Source organism: Peromyscus leucopus, chromosome 5, assembly GCF_004664715.2.
Source record: "Peromyscus leucopus breed LL Stock chromosome 5, UCI_PerLeu_2.1, whole genome shotgun sequence".
Classification (NCBI taxonomy): domain Eukaryota; kingdom Metazoa; phylum Chordata; class Mammalia; order Rodentia; family Cricetidae; genus Peromyscus; species Peromyscus leucopus.
Window position 1 is genome coordinate 81,656,322 of NC_051067.1, and position 19,423 is coordinate 81,675,744.

Consider the following 19,423-nt stretch of genomic DNA (forward strand, 5'->3'; position numbering starts at 1 on the left):
ATCTTTTATCAAAAAAATAAATGCCAAAGACAAAAAAGGAAAAATATAATGAGCTAGAATTCTACCCACTATTCCCTTTGTTCTGAGGTCTGTGACCATTATTAGGCCTCCTCTTGTGACTACTTTTTATTCTATGGAGAATGTTTTTGATTTCTGTTATGATCAGAACCTACAATTATAATTTTCACATTTATGTGAAGTAAATAGAAGTGAACTAAAGAAAGAGTATGTAAGAGTAAGAGATATGAAAAAGACTGTATGAGGGTACATCATGATGGAGGACAGCATGCTCACTTAAGCCAGTGATGTGGAGTTAGCTATGGAACTGTAGGCTAGGGGCTATATGCCAGGCTTGGAGAAAGCCACATGTGTCCATCAGTCAGCATTCATTATTGAACAGCGACACCGGACACAGACACTTTTCCAGTTGTAGAGATAGGGCACCAAACTGCAAACAAACATTTACAGCGTGGCCGAAGAACACAGAAAACATGGAGACCAAACCTCCTCAATAACAAGCTGGTATTTCTCCAGGAAGGTGATTGAAGGACCAATGTTTTGAGCAAAGAGTAGACGTGCAAGGCCAGGCATATTGCTTGAGGCTGGGTCAGAAAGAAATCAGCGTCCCACTCCAAGGGTGCCTGGAAAAATGCAGGGTAACAGCTGGGCTCTCTGCACCATTACTGGAGGCATAGGAGGAAGTGTGCGTCCCCTCAGTGGCTCCTCTTGACACCTGGGTGAATGGCTATTTACACAGGCAGATCACCCAGCCGCTCCCTGAAAAGCAAACAGCTGCTTCCTGCCTTCTCAGCTGGCACAGATTGGGGCCCTGACACTGTGTACCCACAAAAAAGAGGAGGCGTCCTCCTCTTGATTTCATTCGTTGGTTCAAGCAAGACATCTTGGGTGCCTCCCAAGGACAGGATGGAGGGGGCGGGGAGTACTGGAAATAATGTAAGGACAAGAAAGTGGCCACCCCTTACCTGATCTCTCCCCTCCACTTAGAATCCAGGGCTGTCCAAGTTACCAGAGCCTGAGTCCTCAGACTACCCAACAGTATGTGGGAATACCAAAATAAGTTGAAGAGGCAAAGAAACTTTCCCGAGATCAAGGTGGTTGTAGATTCAAGCAAGTCGGGTGTCCTAGCTCCCTTGTCAACTGTATTCAATGCCCCGCCTCTCAGTTTGTCAATCAGGTGTCCTAGCTCCCTTGTCAACTGTATTCAATGCCCCTGCCTCTCAGTTTGTCAATCTGGGAAGCATTTGCATTGATTCTTCTTAATCTTCCTTTACCAGACTCTCATGGTTGAGCAAAGACCATGAGTTCACTCCGGTAAGTACACCAAAATTTAATACAATATAATTCCCTAAGTTACCATGAGGACCCTTTGGATTGCTGACTGAGTCTTAAGTCTGTCTGCCTTCCTTTCCAGGCGACACCTGCTAATCTTACTTCCCATGCTGAAATTATTACTGCCTATAGTTAAGGCAAATGCACATATTCCATTTGGCCACTTATCTGTTTGCATAACATGTTGTATTTTCCAAGGCTCCTTTTCTCTGTTAGATCTGAAAGTGCTCATGAGCACCTAATGGAACTCAATGGCAGTCGAAGTAAAAAACACCCCCAGGTATGATCTCTGCCCTCAGAGTCTAGTCTAAGAGTGTGTCAAATGATTGAACATACAAATTCCTCAGCAGACTAGATGTTCCTGTTAGTTTTGGTCCTCCAAGAGCCATACTAAAATGGGGATAAACATGAACGAGGTTTAGTGGGAGAGACCCAAGTGGATGGAAATGGGTTTGGAGAAAACTGACAAAGCCATCAGGAAGGAGAGAGGATGGGGGTATTTGTCTTGTTCCATTTTATGTGGCTATACAAAGTACCTGACACTGGATAACTTAAAAAGAAAAAAAAGTTTTGGCTAATGACTTTAGTGTCTAGAGTGTCTATCACAGAAGAGAGCAGAAAAGGAAATGGGCACAGACAAGGAAGCAAGAGACCATGGAGGTGGCAGTCTGCTCTTTGTAGGGCAATTTTTTTCTTGGGAACTTACCTACTCCTAACTAGATCTGAATCACCTACCCAAAACAGCATTAATTCACTCCTGAGGATGGAAACCCTGTGTGCAGATTGCTTTCTGTGGACCCTACCTGTTAATGATTCTGGCTTGAGGATCAAGCCTCCAGTATATGAGCCTCTGGGGGGCCAGCCACATCTAGACCTTTGTTTGTGGTGTCAGACCACAGGATGGTTCTGAGGAAGTTCTAGAAAGGTCACATTTGAAGAGCTGGTTTTCCTTCTGTGCTCAGTGAAGGGCTGTCAGCAAGACTGGACCTTAAAATGTGGTGTAAATAATAAAGTGGCTGATTGAGAATGAAGGATTGGGAGTTAGAGGCCAGTAGAGCCTGGCCAGTGGACAAGGACTGATCTCAGCCTGGAGGAAGAGTGACATAAAATCAAGTCCAGAGTGTGCTAGTGAATGTTCAACAACCAACTCCTCAGAGAGAAAGTCTATATTTGTAGGGCGTGCTGACTTCACTAAACTAAAAGACTCCTACCTTGGTAGGAGTCAGATTCCAGCATGCTGTGCCTAAGCATAGAGCTGGGAGAGCCATCTTGTGAGCTGGTAAAGCCGGCACCAGCTCGCCACTGCTGTGTGTAAGGCTGGAATTACTAAATTAGTGGAACTGGGACCTTCTGGACCAGTGCCTGGAGCACAGCAGGTGCCCTGCAAATGGCTGTTTACCCAGGAACTGTGTGGACTGAAGGCCACAGATGGGAAATCAGTGAGCAGTGGGGGAGGGCTGGGAGGAAGACATGAAACTGAGGGTGGTGACTCTGGGACCACAAGTCAGAGGGAAGTTGTGATTCTTTTGAGCAATTACCTTTTAGACTTCTAGATCCCACATGGGACAGATGGAGAGGAGGGGTTTCTGTGGTCTCTGTAACTCCTTTTACAACCCTGTGCTGAAAACAGCAGCTTTCAACCATTGTTTTAAAAATGCAATGATCCTTACAAACCAAATACTACAAATAAAACAGGTGAAGGAGAATGCCCTTCTGTTGGGGACCATGTTCTGACCTCCTTGAAAGTCCCTCTAGCAGAACATTGACTCCGTGACTCCCAGCAAACTGTACTTTCCTGTGCCCATGCCCTTTGATGGGTCTACCCACTTAGCTCTTGGTCCAGCCCAAGGTCTGATGCATCAGAGATGAAGAAGAGCTGGTGGCTTCCCTGCCTGCTGCTACCCTGCTGGAGAGGCCATACAGAGAGGTCACAAAGAAATACGAAGATTTTGAGACCACATGGAGCCAGAGAGGGTCAGAGTCCAGGGTACCCAGTGTCCCAGATGGACCCAGGCCTAAATCATGCACAAAGATTTAAAAATCGTGAGTAAATAAGACAGTTGTTGTTATGTTACTTTGGGATTTAGATTATCCCAAAGAAGTAAAATTATCTGAAAAGGGTGTTGGAAAGATGGCTTAGTAGTTAACAGGCTACTCTTTTGGAGAATCTGGATTTGTTTCTCAGCACCCATGTGGTGCTGACAACCATCTGTAACTCCAGTTCCAAGGTATTCAATGCCCTCTTCTGACCTCCTCAGGCACCAGGCATACATGTGGTACACTGGCACAGATTCAAACAGAATATCTCTACACATTAATAATAATAATAATAATAATAATAATAATTAGTAAATAAATAAACAAGGCAAGCTGAGCATGAGGACACTTAGTGTAATCCTAGCAGGGAAGAGAATGAAGTAGGAGGATCTCTAAAGTTGAGAAGGGGAAAGAGGAAGAAAGAAAGCCGATGAAGAGTAAGTCCTAGCACTGGGTCCCAGTCCCACCAGGGACCTCTGCAGAATAGTGTAGAACATTCTTTGGAGTTTTCCCACCTAAAGAAGGAAAAAAAAATCTGAGATATTTGTCTTCTGCCTCTGGACATATCAGTTCTTTTTTTTTTTTTTTTTTTTTTTTGAGACAGGGTTTCTCTGGTAGCTTTGCGCTTTTCGTGGAACTCACTTTGTAGACCAGGCTGGCCTCAAATTCACAGAGATCCACCTGCCTCTGACTCCCAAGTGCTGGGATTAAAGGTGTGAACCACCACCACCCGGCAACTTATCAGTTCTGTAGGATTTCTAGTGAGCCTCACTTAAAGACTGTGAGACAGAGAAAGTAGGGCAGAAGTTTGAGTTCTGAGAGCTACGGACAGGGTGCTAGTGTTTCCTTACCTGTAAAGCAAAGCCTTTGGCCAAAGCTCATGTGCTAATGGGGTGAGGAAGAAGAGGGAGCCAGAGAGGACTGTGCCCCATACTGGCTGGGATGACTGCTTACTCTTAGTAGAAGATGGAGAACGTGGGAAGTTACCTGATCATCCTATCATGCCTGTGAGAGGAGGAAGAAGAATTTCCCAGTCCTTAGTCACACTGATAACAGATAAGTCCGGGACTGGTTAGTGAGTGAGAGGCCCGTGATACAGGGCTAAAGAGAGGAGATGCCTAGTAAACCTGGGAGTCCGAGAGCTGCTACCTCAGCAAGTCCTTCCATCTCTCCCACCACCTGCAGAAGCTGAAATCTCCAGGATTCCCAGGAGGAAGATGAATATTGACATCCAGCACCAGGATGGATCTTGAGGTGGTACACAAATCAAATCTGGTCCAGAAAGCAACGAGACTAAGACAAAACCAGGTGGGGTATCCTGATGATTCATGTCATGAAATGCAATGGATCACATCACAGAGCTTCACCAACAAGAAGGTTCACAAAACACTTCTACAGGTCGACTCTCTCGAGGCTGGAGTCGTTATCTCAATATTGCTTCCTGATCATTTTAAAGCTGAGGATATTAAAGAATGTTAATGAACACACAGAAAAGAAAAAGGAGATTGCTAATGCCTGAGTCCAGTTCCCCAGAATATCATGTACCAAATGTTGACTCTTGATAAAATTATTGCAGTTACAAAGTTTGACCTAAGCAAGGCATCTTTCCAACCACATTGCTGATAATGTTCTTTCAACAATAGATGAAAACACAGTAGCCCAGCAACACAGTTAAAAGTGGATTTGTGGTTCTTTTCAACAGACAGTGCTCACATCTCCAGAACTCTTGTTTCTGCTCATGTGTTACCCAATATATTTTCTTTGATCATGTGAAGGAAGAGAGAGCTGCCATGTTCACCAGATTCTCATATAATGTAAGTAATGTGGACCAGTGGTGTTGGATGGCAGAGTTGGGGCTCAACTTGTATTGACAGGCCGTGACATTAGGTAACCCCAGGTTGCATAATAGTTCAAAATAGTAGAATCTGTATTCAACAATACAAATAAGAGTCAACCATGTCTGGCCAGTGTTTGGGAGCTGGATTGATGGCCAATAAGTCAGAAAACCTGAGGGTTTTAATTAACCTAAGACTCAGCAAGATCTACCAGCAGAATACTTATTTTTAAAAGCAATTTTAGGCTGCAGCAATAGGTCTTATTTTCAGCAGAAAGGCGGTGATGATCTTAATAGATTCTGTGCGGCCACTACAGCTGGAGCGGTGTATGTTCAGTTCTGGGTGAAAGAGTAAGCAATTAGATGCAGGCGGGATTTCAAACGCATGTCGCACAAGGAATGGTTATCAGCGCCAGGGATGAATGAGAACAAAATGATAACATTTTATAGGAATAATAGTGGCCTCCATCTATCTGACGAGCGCTCGGGTGCAAAAGGGAGTCAATATAGCCTCCTTACTCTGCCTTTTAGTCAGCTATGGCCACATTAATGCTGTGCAGGCTATAGCAGCACCTGTTTATCTTGTGTGCATCTACAGGTGAGCTGATTTTTCTGGCCTGATGGAGGGAGCTGACCTCAGACTCAGGTAGTAGTTTGAATTTCAGATGTGCTCTGTGTATTTCTTCTTCTTCTTCTTCTTCTTCTTCTTCTTCTTCTTCTTCTTCTTCTTCTTCTTCTTCCTCCTCCTCCTCCTCCTCCTCCTCCTCCTCCTCCTCCTCTTCCTCCTCCTCCTCCTCCTCCTCCTCTTCCTCCTCCTCTTCTTCTTCTCTTTTTGGAATCAATGTACCTCTGGGAATAGTTTTCTCGTGGTAATGTAAGAAACACAAGAGATAAGCCCTTTAAAACCCTCTGCAGGCTTCATATGGACCAAGATTGAGCTATCCAAAGTCAAGAGGCAGGGAACTATACAGTGTCCACTCTGAGACCACCAGAAGGAAGTTGCACACATTCCTATCACAATAGACTGGAACCAATGATTTCATTTACCCTGTTGAAATTAATAAGGTAAAACTAGAGTCCGTGGTCAGAAGCTACAGGAAGGCAGGTTTGGATATAGGGCAGTGAACTACTGAATGGTTGTTAGAGATGCCCAAGGATGGAAATTCATGTCCCAGAAGTAGAATAGAATCCATCAGTTCATTCCTAGAAGAAGCAGAGATGCAAACCCACTACAATTTAGAAAGTTGATCCTGCACTGGGCACCTCTAACACACCACGGTCCCATCCCATGACCTTCTCCCCTGATTATGCCATCCTGATTCTCTCTGGGCCATTTCTTGGAGGTCCTAAAAAGATATAGCTATTTGGTATCCCTGACAGTTTCCAGAAGGGTTTCTGTCCTCCTAACGGCCCTGAAGGCATAGGTGCTGCAGACTGGGCCATCAGCTTCTCTTGCCTCTCACATAGTGTTAGCTCTGTGGCAGCCACCAAGTCTGTAATACAGCATGAAAGCATCACCAAACATCCATCTAGCTCAAGCCATCATTCCAGATTCATATCTTACCCTTCCCATTCTATAGTCCTCTCCAGGGCACAAGCTGCCTTTCTCTATCCACATACTCTGCTTTGCAGGACTGTGCTCAGATGTACCATTCCACCCTCACAGACCCAGGCCCCAATACAAAACAAACCCAAAAGCTGTTCATGTTCCACCCAGAAAGAAGTCTCCCTTCCTCATATGTGTAGTCCTAACAAACCTCATGGTACTTAGTGTGTTCATATCACGGAAAGGATGACCTGGGAACATTTAGCATATACATTCTCCGATCCCATTTCATGATAGTCTCACATTATTGGTCTGATAGAAACTTCAAGCAAAATTACCTTCAGCAGTAAAGGCATTTGGTTATCTCACATAGCAGGGCATATGGAATTGAGTGGTTTGGGGGTTAGCACTGCAGTTTAGTGAACTCTGTCACTCTTTCCTGCCCTTCTCTATGAGTTGGCAGTATCTCTCCCCATAGGTGATAGACAGCTGCAAAAGCTCTGAGCATCCCACTTTTACACCAACAAGCAGACAAGCATTCTTCATGATGTCTCTCTCATCAGAATCAGAGAATACAAGTTTCCTGCAGACAGTTCCTTGCACCTGACTGGTTGATACTGGTGTCCATGCCCACACCCCTGGCCTGTCACTTGCAAAAGGGAATGGATTGCTAAGATTGCCGTAGGTCAAGTGTGAGCCATTGTTGGTGCTAGACTGTGCTGAAGAGAATCCAGGCTCTAAACTGTGAACAAGAAAGAAAAATGTGTCCACATTTCATCCCTGCACAGCTCCGGGATTGGATCTGACTGGGGTACCAAGGTAATGAAGAAAGGACAGAAAGACAAAGGGACTCACAGAAAAGCTGGAATTAGGTGGAATAGGCTATCTGGTGGAGATGATACAGAAGTTGAGCATGTTTGTGATGCACACCTGAGCAAGGAGGCAGGATTGCTGGTAGTTGAATCAAGGAGGCATATTTAGTTAATCTCCATAGACGCAGACTCTGTAGGGGAACAGTTGGGGGAGAAAGCTACTGTGGTGGTGGCTTTCTGCACACACTATCAGCATCCACACATGGACCAGAGGAAGTTTTACCATCCTCTGAATGGCACCTAGAGAAGGCTTTGCCACTTCCATAGGTCTCAGGCATTGGGGTTCTTGGCATGGCCATCCATGCCCATGTCAACAGCACACGTTCACTCAGGGCTTCACTCACTCCCTATACATTCATCTTTGCTAATCAGTGACCATAACAGCCATTTACCAAGCTGCCCTATGGGGCAGTCCGCTTGCTAAGGGCGGGCCTATGTCCAGACACACAGAGGCATCACAAGTGTGCAGAAGCTCCACAGCACGAGCACAGTCACTGACCCTCTCCTCAACATTGGCCTACTGCCATCCTGAAGCTACCGTAAAGTGCGCAGGTCCCAGTTCCCCTCATCTTGTTTCTGAAGCTGTTCTTCTCTCTGGGACGTCCAGGAGAGTTTGGTCTCCAGTGACGCTGAGGACACAGAAGTGTAGGAATCCTATCAACACATACTGAGTATTTAGGTTTCCAGGGCAACATGTCTGAGTAAAGGCGCTGTGAGTTAAGCATGGCTATTGTCTAGGCTTTTATTTCCCCTTTTATTACCTGCTGTAAGGTAGGATGGAGTGTGAGCACACTAAATAATTGAGAGGTCACACCCCAATTCCAACACCTAGTGCCCGTGTGCTTTGGTTTGCTCACGTGAAAACCTGAGGCTTTCCCAGGGATGCTTGACCAACGCCAATAATGGCTATGTGCCAGACCCGATTATAGATGTCAGAGTTCAAAGTCACTTCCAGCGCAGGTCAATCACTCCATACTTGTCAGGTGCCCTCTCTCCAGTCATCTGATGCTTTCAGAACCCTCTCAGTGGTTCCCAAAGGCATTCCTCATCTTGAGCGTGGAGTGTGCCATTCTGTTTCTCACATTCTCATTCCGTCTCCAGGTGAATTTGAAAATCTTTCCTTCAAATAAATGCCCACATACTGAAAAGTCCTATGACTCTATAACCATGGAAGCAGAAGAACGGGAGGAGAAGGACAGAAAGATGACGACCTCAAACGGCCTTTTCAGCCTCTCTGTTTTCACTTCAGAATGCTGTGTCACTGGGGAGTGTCCTTCTCGTCATCTCTCCTTCCCAGGAGGACACCAACCTCCTTTCACTTCTCTTTTAAAGTAACCATGGACTTTGTGCCCTTATCACTGTGGCCGCCTTGTTTTGGCCTCACCAATGGTGTACTGTCCTTATAACGAGGATTCCAAAATGGCACATGAACTTTCGTATCCAGCCAGTCACCACATTTATCATGGATACCACAAAATTCTACAGTCCCCTGGTTTCCCCTACCCTTCTCCTTTTATGAAGGAACAGTTTCCATTTCTACTCTGCCTCCTAAGATCCTATTTTCCCCGCTCTTGTGGCTGTTATTTTCCAATCTTTGCTAGTTCCCATTTTTGTGGGATGTGAGTTCACCAGGATGCCCCCCAAGGACTAGGAAGCCTGTTCTGAATGTATTTCTAAACACCATCTGGACACACACACACACACACACACACACACACACACACACACACACATACACACACCCTTCCTGCATCAGGACAGTCCATGGCACAACACAGTCGTTCTTCAGGGACTGCAAGTCTTATCTGCCATCATAAAGTAGCATTCTGACTTCTGGCCTCATTCTTACATCAAGCATGGTTTGGCTTGAACTTAGAGTGCATATGCTCTGGATGTTTAGAAAGAATAGTATCATAAGAATCCTGATGTGAATTTTCTTCTGAAATATGAGCATAGCAAAGGAATTTGAGATAAGACTATAGTAAGTTTGTTATTGTTTAACTGTGCATAGGTGCATGCATAAATAAGTATTATAGTTTACTGACTCCATAACAGTGCTGATCAAGCTCCTCAACATGTCCTATATGTGAGGTCACTTGTTCGGTTTGCCAAGTCTCATAGGAATATATGACCATCTTAGATTTTCAGAGAAAGTTAAGATTAAGGAAGGCTAAGTTATATATGTACAATAACACCATCAGTATACGTTAGGGGGGACTGAACCCAAGCCTTGGCTGCCTTCCAGCTTCACTCACATCTTGTTCTGCATACTGCTTCTCGATGATGCTTCCGTATTTACCTTCTGGTTAATATTTACTCCCTTCTCCCTAGTACATCATGTCAAGGGTGTGGTGTGAGCCTTTCACTTCCTGAATGTTTGTTACTCAGTTTAAGCCAAGTTCCCAAAGGACATTGAAAGCGGCAACCAGGAGCTTATGAAGAACCAAACGCTGACTGCAGGGCACAGTCCAGGAGTGGGCAGCCAGTGGCCTTTCCTTTTCTGTAGTTGGAGGCCTCTTAAATGGTAAAATGGCCCAACAACCTTCCAATCCTCTGGGGATCCCAGACAACATGTGGGAAACTGTCAAGTAGACCAGGGAGCTTCATGGGGAATAAATAGATTCAAGAACTCTTGTAGATGGGATTATTGGAACACAGTAGGAGCTTGAGCAGAGGAAAATACAAGATTCCCACACACACACTTTTCAGTATGGTGGAGAGAATGTAAGCTTTGAGCCCCAAGCCTGTGGAGTGACCTCATCAGAATTCTGGACATGCTTGGAGCACCTCAGCCTCCTCCCTGGTGAAATGAAGAGAATGATATGCACGGGGAAGTATTTATGGAATTACAATAGTTTGTATATAAAATACTCTGTAGAGACTTGGAACACTGTAGGTATTCCCCAAACCAAAACATCCATTGCACGTGGAGGCAGCTCAGGTCCCACTGGCATATCAGAGATCTGGGCATCATGGTCAGCCTTCTAAGCCACAGGGTGAAACCAGTCTTGTTAGCTCTACTACCGAGTCCAGGCTCCAAGCTTGTGCAGTGGAACGCCTCATTCCACTCTGTTGTCTTTTCATGTGTTCAGATGAGAATCACAGAGAAGCCTGGGGAGCATTTTGAAGATCTAGAACACCATGAAGTCGTTCTCTGTTTACTTAGTAGAAAGGAAGAATGAAGGACAGGAGAGAGAGAGAAGTGATTCCAAGACAGATGTTTCCAAATTTGCAAAGTAAGATTAGTGTTTGGTGTTCTTTGATATCTGATCTTTCCCCCTTACAAAAGAGGGAGCATGTTCAAATGACCTCATACCAGACCTGAGAGAGATAGGTGGAGACACGGAGAGATCTCTCCCATTTCCACTTAATTAAACCACAGAGAAGACTGCCTACGTACGTCAATGACCTCACCGCCTCAGCCTTCGCATCCATTGGACTGGGTATTTAGCAATAGCTGCTCTGACATCCAGGTTGGTAGAGGAGCATAATGCAGAGGTGGTTGGGAGACATGAGCAGTGTCACCTCAAGGTGAAGAGACTCCCTAACAGAGAAGGAGCCCCTGGCTAAGAGGAGCAAATCTGAACTGGAAGAGACTTCCACTGGTTATCCCTGGAGTAGAGAACCCAGGGAGATCCCTTTGTGAAGACATCTTGCAGATTCCATGCACAGGACACATCACTTCTGTCATCTGCCAAGGTCTGATCTTTCATAAATGTGCCTGTCTTTCTCATGTGGTAAAATCACAGGCATGTAAATTCTTTAGCCATCTGCATTTTTAGGAGCATGTCAGTGGGAGATTGTCTTGACTGTTAATTGATATAGGAAGTTCCAGCCCATCATGGGTGGCACCATTCCCTGGACAAGGTGGTCCTGGGTTGTTTAAGAAAGCTAGCTAATTATAGGTCTGCAAGTGAGTCAGCAGGCAGCATTCCTCCATGGTTTCTGTTTCAAGTTCCTGTTAGAGTTTCTGAATTCCCTCAGTAATGAACTGTGACCTGGAAGTGTAAGTCAAATAAATCTGTTCTTCCATTAAGTTGCTTTTGGTCAGAGTGTTTTATTACAGCAACAGAAAGAAAGCAGGAGCAAACCTCAAAGCAAGCTGAGTGTAGGACAAACCAAACATTATCAACATTGAGTTGATAATGCAAACCTGTCCTAGTAGGAGCAGCTGGAACCCAGTGCCAGTAGATAATGGCTATGAAATAGAATGGGTTCAGGTGTCCACATCTGATTTTCAAAGATTTCCATTGCTCCCAAGTTCTTCAAATACAAAATCTGCTGTTAAAAAAAAAAGTACATGCTAAGTAATTGTAAACACTATGGAGGACAAATGCTCGCATAATCTGGTACAGTTGTGTAGCTGAAAGTTTCTCCAATCCTGCCTGGCTCCATAGTCTAGACGGATCTCTCCCACTTGCAGCCAGCAGCTGCACAGTCCTTGCACAGTAAACACACAGAGGCTTATATTACTTACAAGATGTATGGCCTATGGGTCAGGCTTCTTGTTAACTAGCTCTTATAACTTAACTCAACCCATTTCTATTAATCTATATATTGCCACGTGGCTGTGGCATTACCCATATGCTGGCATCTTGTTGCTCCTTGGGTGTCGGGCTGGTACCTCCCCCAACTCCACCTTTCTTTGTCTCATCTTCAGCTCAAATGCACTGCCTAACCTTATCCTGCCCTGCCATAGGCCAATGCACCTTTATAATCAACCAATCAGAGCAACACATATTCATAGCATACAGAAAGACCCCACAGCACAGTTGCCCTTTGTTGGGGGCTGAAAACCAGTTAGTAGTGAAGGCTGCTTGGTTGATCCCCCACCTGGAGTGGGGCCCATCGTTGTCAGATGCAGCCTTTGTTCTTCTTTGCTGGCCACAGTCAGGTGGCCAGAGTCCCTAGACAGCGTTAGTTCTGTCACTCTGTGATTCCTTCCTACAAAGGAAACAGAAGAAGTCATTGGCAAGAGAAAGGGGGAAAGGAAGGCAGTGAAGGAAAGACGAGACAGGTTCCTATCTGCGCCACCTAGTGAGCTCCCAGAGTGCCATTCAGAAGAGCACAGGTGGCCCCCTCTTTCCCACCTGCTCTAGCACACCCTTGGATTCGCTATTGCCCCATGTAACCATTGATCTCCAGAATCCAACTTGCAGGACACTGGTACCATCATGTTGGTCTTGGACTTGATGGGATGTTTTTAAAAGAGACTTGAAGGAATGGCCTGTAAAAGGTCAATGGGGTTGGCTCCATTCCCGTGTCCCTGCTATTGTGCCAGATGAGGGGGAAGTAGATTGTAAAGTACTTTGGATATTATCAAGATCACACAGCCACCAACCACCCCAGCTGATTGTGCCAGGCATGTGATCAGGGGCTGGAGGCATGGGTCTTGACATTCCAAATGATCCTCAACTCTTGACTGACCCTTGCTCCGCCTTTTTTCTCTGCCATGAGTTAAGAATACACTTTCCTCATTTCTTTCATCCCTTGCCTATTCCCTGCTTCAGAGGCCTGGTTAGAAAGGAGAGCACCCTGTAGCCAGTCTCAGTGACTAGTGTCAGGAAAGGTCAGGGTTTGGACAGAGCTGCTTATGAGCTGTGTGGTTTATCCTCTCTGATTCTTGTTGCCTTTAGCACCAAAGTAGTAATGATGCAAAACTCTAAGTAACTGAATGTAAAGTACCTGCCCCAGGTAAAACACCCAGGGAGTATTCAAGAAAGGGTTGTTCTAACAAGGGAGAACATCTCTAACATCTAACGCTTCCACAGTCAGATTCTAAACAGAGATCTGTGTGAGACAGTCAGGGCTCTGGAGCCAAGCTGCCTGGTTTAGAAAATCCTTGTTCTTCACTCTAGCAAGTTAAGATGCATGGTGGGGATTGTGGTGGGGTCTTTCTCATGGGGTGCTGAGCAAACTGAGACATAACTCTTACCATGTACTTAGCCCCACACTTGGGCCATGTGCCAGGCCATCCATGTGATAATGGAGTTGATCAGGTGGTAATTATGAATACAGGCTGATGTTAGCTCAGTCTTGTCCTTGGGGACCTTATAGCATGGCAAAGAAGACTCGATGTCCATAATGTCTTGTATGACAAAGTTGTGTCCACCCATATCATCCCAGGCCTCCTCACCACAGCAGCTAACTAGTTGATTCCAGGAGGCTGCTAGCATAGGTGACTGGGTTGACTCAACATCTGTTGCTGGTGTCTCCACACTTCACCTCTCTGGCAGCTTTAGCCAGCTCTGTGTTCACCGGAGTGGAATCAGGTGGGTTAATGTTCATGCAGGAGCAACTCTCTACCAACAGCTGGTGGAGCTGCTCTTGTAAACACCTTGTTGCCCTTCACCCAAGTGAGGGGACTCTGAGCTGGGTGTTCTTCACTGTACTTAGTGGTCCCTAGCAGGCTTGAGACCAGATACCCAGGGCTTGATAACGCACCATCCATTGGCCTACTTGCCTTGTCTTAACTCTTACTCTTCACCTGGGATCATGATTTTCAGTGCATTCACATCCTTAACTTCCACTTGCAGAGAGACATACTGGGAGGTCATGTGAGTTACCTTCCTAGTTGCTGTGAGCAAACACCCAACAAAAGCAACTGAAGACAGGGAGGCTTCCAGTTTAAGGGGATGCAGTGTACAATGGAGACATGGCAGCAGGTGACTCCATTGGTGTCTTGAGCAGAGATAGGGCAACTACATGTTACGTGCATGGCCCATAACAGGAAGGAGAGAACTTGGCTAAAATCTGGCTGGCTAGAAATCTTCTAGTCCTATTCTTACAGCCCTATCTGCCAGCTTTTGGTCCCATGTCCAAAAGGTTCCACAACCTCCCAAACCAGCACCATTACAGGGCACCACATGTTCAAGCCCATGAACCTGTAGCAGATGGACACACTCTGACGAGCCCAGCTGACCCCCTCCCCACCATGTACAATGATGTCTCCAAGACCATGGAATTTTTTTGTCAGCACCAGGGGAAGGGACCACAGTCCTCTTTTCCCTGTGTTCCGTGAATCTGCATTGAGTCCTTGTTTGCAAGCCAGCTTCCTTGGAGATGCCCCTGGAGGCCAGGAGCCATGGGTGGGCTGATGCAAGAATCTGAAGTTGTGTCTCTAGGCTATGACCACATCCCAGCTGTGGGCTTCTTAATTTAAATATAACATCTGTGAGCAAGAGGAAGCATACTCCATTCAGGCCGACTGGGGCTATCTTTCTGTTTCCTTTTTTAACGGGGGTGTGGGGGAGTTGTAAGAACATTTAACTCTGGGCCCTTCATCTGTGCTAATAATAATAATTAGAACAGTAGGTCCAACTGAGAGGAGTTCATCTCACAATAATGAGAGAAACGAAAACACTCTCCAGACAAATAAGGAAAACAGTAGGGAAAAAAATCAACCTCAGAAGGGCTGCTTTGAACTGGGTAATTGGTATGAGTCAAGTTCTAGCCTAATATTCTATAAAAAGTGAAAATGGAGGAAGGGAAGAGAGGGGAGACAAGATACTAGCTGTCAGCTATGGCTCTCAAGTACTCACTGGAAAAAAATTACTATGCCAAAGACCAACCTGCCTACTCCAACATGTTGACCCTCTAGTAAAGAGCATACTCCTTGTGGCATCGTGCCGACATGATTTGAAAATGCAACAGTAAGCACCATGTGTATGCAGGCCTGGGGAAGGGTGAGAGAGGAAAGACTGGGCTTCTCTCCCAGGAAATTGGGCTTCTGCAAAACTTCAGAATCTGGACAGGTCACGCACATAAAGAACAACTCCCAACTCCCCTCTTTCAGCCCCTCCAAAACACACATGGTGGTTTCCAACCACACACAGATGTTTCTGCTCCCAAAACAAACACAGAAACAAATATTTACAGAGCTCTGAAAAGTCAACAGAAGTCACCTGGGCACAAGGTTTCCTTGCCTGGGCTGGAGATCTCTGGCCTGGGATTATTAAACAGAATGTCACACCTAGTTTCCATTGCAGGCCAGGAAACCCTTGCACCCAAAGGGGATTAGTTCCCAGAGCACATACATGAAAAGAAAGACCACATCTTTTCAAGAAAGTGTTTGCAGTCCCAAGGAAGAGACAAAGATAATGCTGGTGGCATTTCCTCATCTGCCGATGTGTGCAGAGAAGCCTCAAGAGAGCTTGTGGCCCCACCGTGAATCAACCCACTGTGGTCACCGACAGACAGCACACTGGCTGCTGCTGGGGGACACATGGCCCACCTTGAATCATCTCCCACTCAGTCATTTGCGGGAAAGGCTCTTGCTTGCTTTTCCTGAATGTTCCAGACGTGAACGGGTCTCCACATAGGAACAGTGCTTGCTGTCAACAGTCTCTATTTCACCGTGGTGCTTTCTCCCACGGGGCTAGAAAACCTAACAAGAAAAGCCCGTGAGTGTGTTATGGAAGGAAGGTGGGAGCGAGTAGGAGGAAAAAGGAAAAGGAGAGAGGGAGAGGGAGAGGGAGAGCAGGGAGGGAGCCAGACGGTGTGAGAGGAGAATGAAGGAGAAAGGGAAGGAAGAGGGAGGAAAGAAGCAGACAGGTAAGAAAGGAAGAAGGAGAGAGACGGAGACAGCCCTGCTGCTCTCTGACGCTCGCTGGTGCCCACGGAGGGCCAGATAGCTTCTCAGTGAAAAGCCGAGATTAAGCCCACAACATAATTTCCATTATGTTAATGTTGCTTTAAAATATATTGCACAGAGTGCTACAACAATCAAATTATCAATTATAATGTCTACTCAGAGTAGAAAAGTGTTACAAACAGAGGCCTGATTACTGCTTCAGTACATCCAATCTGCATACTCATTGTTCAGTACAGGGAAAACAAATTATCTTGTGTTGGCCCCAGTTCAAATTTAATTAAATGAGTGCAAAGCAATTATAATAAAGTACAATAGTGTAGTAATGAAAGGAAAATAACTCATTAACCTATTAATCTTTATTTATGTTCCTCTCAAATAACTATGTAATTTCTTTATCACCACATCCCATAAGAAAAAGTAGGGTCTCACCGCGCGTGGCCTGCTTTAAAGATTCTATTTGGTTAAGATTTTTCCTGGCTGCCATTTATATCAACTTTCCTTACCTTCAGGGCTCACCCCTCCCTTCCCCTCCCATCATGCCCCTGTCCACATGTTCAGGTATATTGTCTAGATTTCGGCTTCTCTCTTATGTGCCTCTGACACTTTTCAGTCGTGCAAGGTATATCCTCTGGACGTTGTGATATGGTTAGCACAGCAGATAAGAGAGAGGCACCTTCTACCACCCATTGCCTAAGACATTAAAAAAAAAAAAAAAAGAAGGGGGGGGCACTTCCAGGGTAGGGAGGGCCCACGCTTCAGGCCTGCAGTGCTTACCAGTGGACAGTCTGTTTTGCCTCACATCTCATTAAGCCACTTTGTGAGGCGGTCTGATTGACAGATGAGAAAACACTATCTTGGAGTGAAGAAGTGTTTTGCCCAAGCCTCATATGACAAGTAGTAGCTCCTGGACTCGGAGTCACATCTGTAGTCCCTATCTATGCTCTCGTAGACTTCCTTTAGAAGCTCAAAGCGCCATCTGCTGAATGATAGGTCTGGGGTCAACCGCGAGCAGCTCAGAATCTCGCCCCATGGTTCCTGCGGCATCAGAACCTGGGCTCCAGCTCCCCTGGTGACTCCTGTGTATGTTAAGGTCTGAGCAGCACTGCCCTGCCAGGAGCCAGCCACACAGTTTCTAATGAAGGAGAGCAACTTGGGGATGTCCTCAGGGACACGATTCTTTGGAGCGCCATACTGCCTGGCTAAGGATTTTCTGGCAACATGTTTTAAAACCTAGAGACAACCCCAGGAAGTTAGGTCTGACTCTGGCTTCCCTTGCATATCATATTATACAATCATAAAAACAAGAGTATTTTCTCTGTCAAGCCCAACACCTGGTTCTAAAACCTTCATCCTTCCTTTCAAGAAGAACTTGTGAAATCACAAAGGAGAGAAGATGCCTTGACAGATTAGCAAGCCAACCCTTGTCAGGTTTTTAAAGATTCCCCCTGTATTATCTAATTTAGTCTTCAAAGCACTCGTTTTTTAGGCAAGGTTACTCCAAGAGCTTTAAGTGTCTGAATGTGTCTACCCAGCTGGTAACAAAAATATGCTTGATTTCAATGCCAGCACTTTCTCAATGCTGAAAGGAGGTGGGGGAGAGAGGGAGAAGGATGGGAGGAGAGAAAAAGAGGAAGAGAGAGGAGGAGGAGAGGGATTAGAAGGAGGAGGAGGAAAAAGGAAGTGGAGGAGGAAGAGGAGGAAGAGGGGGAGGAGGAGGAGAGACCAAGGTAAAAATTAAAAAATGCTGTGGAAGTCTCTAGGGATGTTGGCCAATTACCTGGAGTATTTCATACTCTTTTAAGCACCTTGAGGATTGTACCTCTTCCCTCCTTGGCACCAGGTGAGACGACATGAATAGCTTTGACCAATAAAATGGCAGTAGGTTTCATTTTTAGATCAAGTACTTAATTGCTTGTGGACACTGTACAGGGCTGTCTCTCGCCTTCCTGCTGGAGAGATCAACAGCACACAACATGCTGTCTGTGAGATCAGCCTGTGTTTCACAGTGAATGGGTGTCCTGTCCAAGGGTCCCATGTCAATTAATGACAGGCGTGATGCAAATGAAAAAAATAAACTTTGGTTTTCCAAGCCACTCAGGTTAAAGGCTGTTTGTCACTGAAGCACAACAGAGCCTATCCTGACTCTACAGACACTACTCCTTTTACTAGAGACAGCATTCCTATAGGAGGAAGATGGGGTGGGTAGCATTTGTTTTGTACTGAATATTTACTATCTATTTTTCAGGTAATTTAATAAAGGCATAGAGTAAAGTGTTCCCCCTACCCACAATCACAAAGCTTCTAAGTGTCAGGGTTGGGTTTGGAGCACAGGATAGAACTCCTTCACCAAGAGAGGTCTGGAGCCTGTCCCCTCCCTGCAGTCCAAGGATGCCCCAAGTTACTGGATTTAGCTTTGTACCTAGGTTTCTTTCCCCTCACCTCTCTGGAGGAACACAAGTTATCGTGCGTGTGTGTGTGTGTGTGTGTGTGTGTGTGTGTGTGTGTGTGTGTGTGTGTGTGCAGAGATGCAGAGAGAGAGAGAGACAGACAGACAGATAGATGTATATATAGAGACATACACACAGAGACACACATACAGGGAGAGATACACACACAAACACACTGGGACAGACAGACACACATACAGATACACAGAAAGAGAGACAGACAGACACACACTAACACACACACATATTCACACACAGAAGAGAGTGGTAATTTGTCCACAGGAGGCCCTCTCTCCAGTAATATTCACTTAACCAGTTCAGTAAACTAACTGAAGCTCTCCCTTCTTCCTCTAAAACACACCCCTACTGCACCCCACCCAGGCTGCGAACTCCTGATGAGTGGGTACCTTTGCAGTGCAGCATGCCCTCAGCCAGGCTCGTGAATTCTTTGGGCGCTAGTGTTCCTAAGAGTCCGTTAGGATTTATTCCCAATCTGTCTGCCTCAGTTGCGTTCATTAGTATAATCACGTACATTAACGTGAGTGGGAAAGGAAACGGAGCTGTTTCTGTGAAAATGAGAGCGCATTGGAAAGAGTCCATAAAGGAAACTCTAAAAACAATGCTGCAAAAATCTGTAAAACAGGGGGAAATGGTGACGACTTATGTGCAAAGTGCCCTAGAATAGTCCTTCAGTCTCTCAAGGTTGCACATCTTACTTTAAAGAAGCACAACCTTCAGGTGGGG